Below are 5,172 nucleotides of genomic sequence, written 5' to 3'. Positions count from 1 at the left end.
TTCATAATTTCTATCATTTTCCTAAGTTCCTCTATTATTATTATTATTATTATTAATTATTGTTATTTAACCTGTTTCTATCCTAGAGTCAATAAGCATGACTTTCATTATGGTCACCAGTTCTGTAATTATCTGAGAAATTGTGTTTGATTTGTGTTTTTTAAGAGCCTCATTCATTTGCCTTGTAAGTTCTGTTATTGTCACTTCAGAGAGTTCAGCTTGGTGGCTTTTAAATTGTTCCACCTCATTGGCCCCTGGGATTTTCCTCTGGTGTGCACTGAAAGTCTGGGGTTGTATCTTGTTTAAGCTTCTTCTCATTTTCTGATTTTTAAAAAAAGTTAATTGGGTTAGAATACATGTTTTTAAAGTAAGTACTAATGATCTGGATTTCTGAAAGATCTGTTGTGATTTTACTCCTTTCATCCAAAATTGTACTTTTTTGTGGCAAGGCTGGCTAAATGTCTATTTTTAATTAATCCTTTAAAGAATCAACTCTCTGGTTCTTTGATTCTTTGTATTATTTTCTCAGTCTCTGTTGTGTTAGTTTCTGCTCTGATCCGTATAGTTTTTTTTTCCAAGCTTTGGGTTCAACTTGTTCTTCTCTTTATAGAATCTTGAATTTCACCACTGGGTTATTTATTTGAGCTCATCTGTTTTTCTGATGTGTGAATTAACCACTATAAATTTCTCGGATAGAACTGCTTTCATTGGATCCCATAAGTTCTGGTATGTTATATTGACATTATCACTGAATTGTAGAAACTGTGTAGTTTCTTCTTTAATTTCATCTGTTATGTAGATGTTGTTGTTAGGTAAGACGTTGTTAGGTGGAGTATTATTTAATTTACATGTACTTGTGAAATTGTTGTGATTTCTTCTGCTTTTTTAATTGCAGAATTGTCTGATAATATGCATGGGATAATTTCAGTTCCTTTGACTTAACTTAAGCATGTTGTGTGAGTTAGTATGCAAAGAAATAGACTTTCTCTATTTTGGAGAACATTCTGTGTGCTTCTGAGAAGAATGTGTATTTTGTTGCTGTGTAGTGGAATACTCTATAGATATTTCTAAGTATATTCAGAGATGTGGTTCAGGTCTTACATTTATTTGTTGATTTTTTTGGCTTGCTAACTTTTCCATTTATGACAGTGGAGTGTTGAGGTTCCCCATTACAACTGTAATAGTGTTTATCTGATTTTTCATACCCATTAGTGTTTATTTTGCATAGTTTTGTATGCCAGTATTTGTTGCATATATATTCATGATCATTATCTCTTCCTCTTGAATTATTCCCTTAACAAGTGTATAATGTCATTCTTTTTCCTTTTTGATCAGTATTGCCTTATAATCCACTTTGTCTGCAAATAGAATAGCTAACCTAGGTTTTTTTCTAGTTTTCTGTTGCATGAGTACTTTCTATTTTTTTACTTTCAGTCTATGAGTTTCTTTTGTGAGTTAAGTATGTTTCTTTCCATAGTATGTTGTTGGATCACATTTATTGATCCATTATTCCTATGAATTTCTTTTGATTGGTGAATTGAGACCATTCACATTGATCATTATATCTGATAGGTACTGAGTTGTCCTTGTCAAGATATTATTTTCCAGTTGTTGATTCTCTTTCTTTCCATTCTATTTGCTGCTTACTTTTTCTGATGGATTCATTCTATTGGGATTCTCAGATATTTCTATGTGCATTACTTTTATTCTAGTACCTTCCTATACCAAAGCTAAGAAAAAGAAAAATATTTTTCTTTCTTTTTTTTTTTTTTGTGGAACGGGGGATTGAACTCAGGCCCTTGCGCTTGCCAGGGAAGCACTTATTCCATAGAGCCATCTCCTCAGCCCTAAATAAAAATATTTTTAAAAAGCCAGCTGGAACTACCAACACATTCATTCTTGTAATAGTCTCAGAAACTCTAGTCTTGTAGAATTTCCTTTGACATCAATGAACACCACCATCCTCAGGTGACTTCAGTGTCTGGAGATTTGCCAAGTAGGCCTGGGGTGCAGCTACATAAGTGCTCGTGGCTGTGGGCACAGTAGATCTCACTCACAATTTCCCTGCCTTCGTATAGGTGGAGATAGAGCCACACTGAGTCAACCCTTCAAACCTCTTGAAAGTGTAATTGAGAAAAACCCAGTCTTTGGATTTGTAACCTGGTTCTGTGGTGTTTGTCACTGGTTGTAAGGTATCAGACTCAGGGAGGTCACTGAAATTTAAAGTATTACCAATGCTTTTGATTTCTACAGGGATTAGTTTTGGCGTTTGCTTTATGTGCCCCAGCTTACACCTTCAAAAAAGGGGTGGTCTTTTATTTCTTTCACTCCGCTATTCCCAATTCTGCTTTCAGAATCAATACAAACTCTGAGAATTAAGTCCTTGGCTTTCTTAGAGATAGTTATTTCTAGAGGAAGTACTACAGTTTCTTTGTAGTTCATCACTTCTCTATGTTTCCTGAGGAGTTCCAGAGCAGAAAGGTTTCTATTAGAATTTCATACATACTCACTCCCAGGGACCACCAGTCACACAGTTTGTTGTAACCAGTCTACATTAAGACTTCTGCAGCAATGTAATCTGGTGTCCCAAGTATGGAATATTCCAGCTGCTTCCTGTTTGCTTTTTTTTTTCATGTTTCTACTTTCTTCTTTTTCTGCCCAGTTGTCCACACCGTACTGTTTACACACAAGGACAAATCTTTCCCACACTCCCTCTCCTGTCCTCCTCAATTCAGAAACTCTTTCCTTTTGAATAAGCTAATTCCATTTTCCCAGTATCTATTGTACCCTTCAGATTCCATTTTTTCTCTTTCAGATTCTCACACTAAGGACACAATATGTTTGCACATGCAGGTCTGATTTATTTCAACTTCATTTCTCACTATTGGGTTGTTCAGAGTTTATATATCTTCTTGACCCATTTGGGTTTCTAGGAGTTTGAGGTGCAGTCTTGCTTTGGCATTTCATACGTATCTGGGAAACTGTCCATTTCCTCTATGTTTTCCATCCTGTGAGAGTAAAGATTTTGGAAGTAGGTATTGATGAACTTCTTAATTTCTCTAGGGTCTGTAGTGATTGTGCCCTTTTCATTTTTTATTGCATGATTTTGGGTTTTTTCTTTCCTTTTTTTGATTAGGTTGGCTAAGATATCAATTTTATTTGTTCTTTTAAAGAACCAAGTCTTTTATTCATTTATTCTTTGTATTATTTTTTTTGTCTTCAGCACATTAATTTGTGCTCTAACCTTTATAATTTCCTACCTTCTTTAGGCTTCAGGTTTGACTTACTCTTCTTTTTCTAGGAGTTTGAACTGCAGCCTAAGATCATTTATTTGGGCTTCTTCTGTTTTCCTAATGTGTGAATTTACCACAATAAAATTTCATCTTAGGACAGGTTTCATTGCATCTCACAGGTTTTGGTAGGATATATTTACATTTTTGTGTGATTGTATTTTTTAATTTCATCTGTGACCCCTGGGTTGTTTAGGAGTTTATTGTTTGATTTCCATGTGTTTATGGTGTTTCTGTAGTTTATTTTCTCAATAATTTCCAGTTTTATTGCACTGTGGTCAGATAGTATGCATGGGATAATTTCAGTTCCTTTGCATTGCCTTAAGAGTGTTCTGGGTGCTAGTATATGGTCTGTTTTGGAGAATGTCCGTGTGCAGCTGAGAAGAATGTGTATTTTGTTACTGTTAGGTGAAACACTCTGTTAAGGTCCACCATGTCAATTTCTTCACAAGTTTGGCTTAGTTCTGTTATTTCTTTGCTGATTTTTTTTGCATAGTTGATATCTTTGTAACAGTGGCATATTAAAGTTCCCCATTACTATTACATTATTGTTAATTTGATTTTTCTTATCTGTTAATATTTGTCTTATGTAGGTGGGTGCTCCTACATTGGATGCATATGTATTTATTGTTATCTCCTCTTCTTGCAGTTTTTCTTTAACAAGTATGCAGTGATCTTCTTTATCTCTTTGAATCATTTTGGTCTGAGGTTGATATTGTCAGCAACCAGGACAGCTATCCCTCATTTTTTCTTATTTCCTGTGGCACAGACAATTGTTTTCCATCCTTTGATTTTTAGTCCCTGAATTTCTTTTGAGATAAATGTGTTTCTTGTATGCAGCATATTGTTGAATTTTGTTTTTTAACCCACTCTGTTATTCTATTTCTTTTGGTTGGTGAATTGAGGCCATTTACATTGATGATTATAACTGATATGTATTGGCTTATCTTAATCATGTTATTTTCCTGCTATAAGTTCTGTACTTTTTACTTATTTTTAATTACTCTGTTTTGGTGGTTTCTTTCTGTTGTTATTGAAGCTGTAATCACTTCTGTCTCTAGAATATCTCTCAGTACTCTTTGTAGGGTTGATTTGGTGGTCATAAATTACTTCAGTTGCTCTTTGTCATGGAAAGATCTTATTTTGCTTTTGAATTTGATAGATGGTTTTGCAGGGTACAACATTCTGGGTTGCAAGTTATTTTCTGTCAGGACCTGAAATACTTCATGCCACACTCTTCCTGATTTGATGATTTGTGTTGAGAAATTTCGCATTATTCTGATGGGCTTTCCATTGTAGGCGATCTGTTTCTTCTTTCTAGCAGCTTTTAATATTGTATTATTTTGCTGAATTTCTGAGATCTTGATTTTTATGTGTTTAGGTGTAGACTTATTGTGATTATGGCTGTTTGGAGTTCTATATGCCTCACTTATTGGTACATCAGGTTCTTTTCTCATGTTTGGAAAATTTTCTTCTAGTACTTCTGCAAATAATCTTTGTTTGTTATTTGTACTGTCACCTGCTGCTTCATTGACACCTATTATTCTTACATTATTTTTCTTTGCATTGTCTTGTAGCTGCTGCATTGTATTTCTTGATTCCTTGTTAGTTTTAAAAGATCTTTCCTTTCACGTTCATTACATGCACTGCTATATTCGCGATCTGAAAGTCTTCAATTTCATTCAAGTGGTTTTGCCAGATTTCTTTTTTTATTTTTATTTATTTTTGCCATAATTTTATTGATAAACAAATAGCAATGAGACACTTTCAAATCAAATAGGTAGGACAGTTTCAATAATTAACACACTGCATACATTCTTCTTAGTGGTTAATTGCTGTACAGATGCAGACTTGATATCCTATTTACAAACACCATTAGAAC

General features: G+C 34.1%; 1 pseudogene; it reads right to left on the bottom strand.

The window, feature by feature from the left end:
- Positions 1-2,053: 2,053 nt before the first annotated feature.
- The window catches only part of LOC101580304, a 10,763-nt pseudogene continuing 7,644 nt past the window's right edge, over positions 2,054-5,172 (bottom strand).

Source organism: Octodon degus, unplaced genomic scaffold (genome assembly GCF_000260255.1).
Source record: "Octodon degus isolate 3935 unplaced genomic scaffold, OctDeg1.0 scaffold00185, whole genome shotgun sequence".
In the NCBI taxonomy this organism is placed as follows: domain Eukaryota; kingdom Metazoa; phylum Chordata; class Mammalia; order Rodentia; family Octodontidae; genus Octodon; species Octodon degus.
The sequence above is the reverse complement of the archived record's forward strand: the minus strand, read 5'-3'. Positions and strand labels throughout refer to the sequence as shown.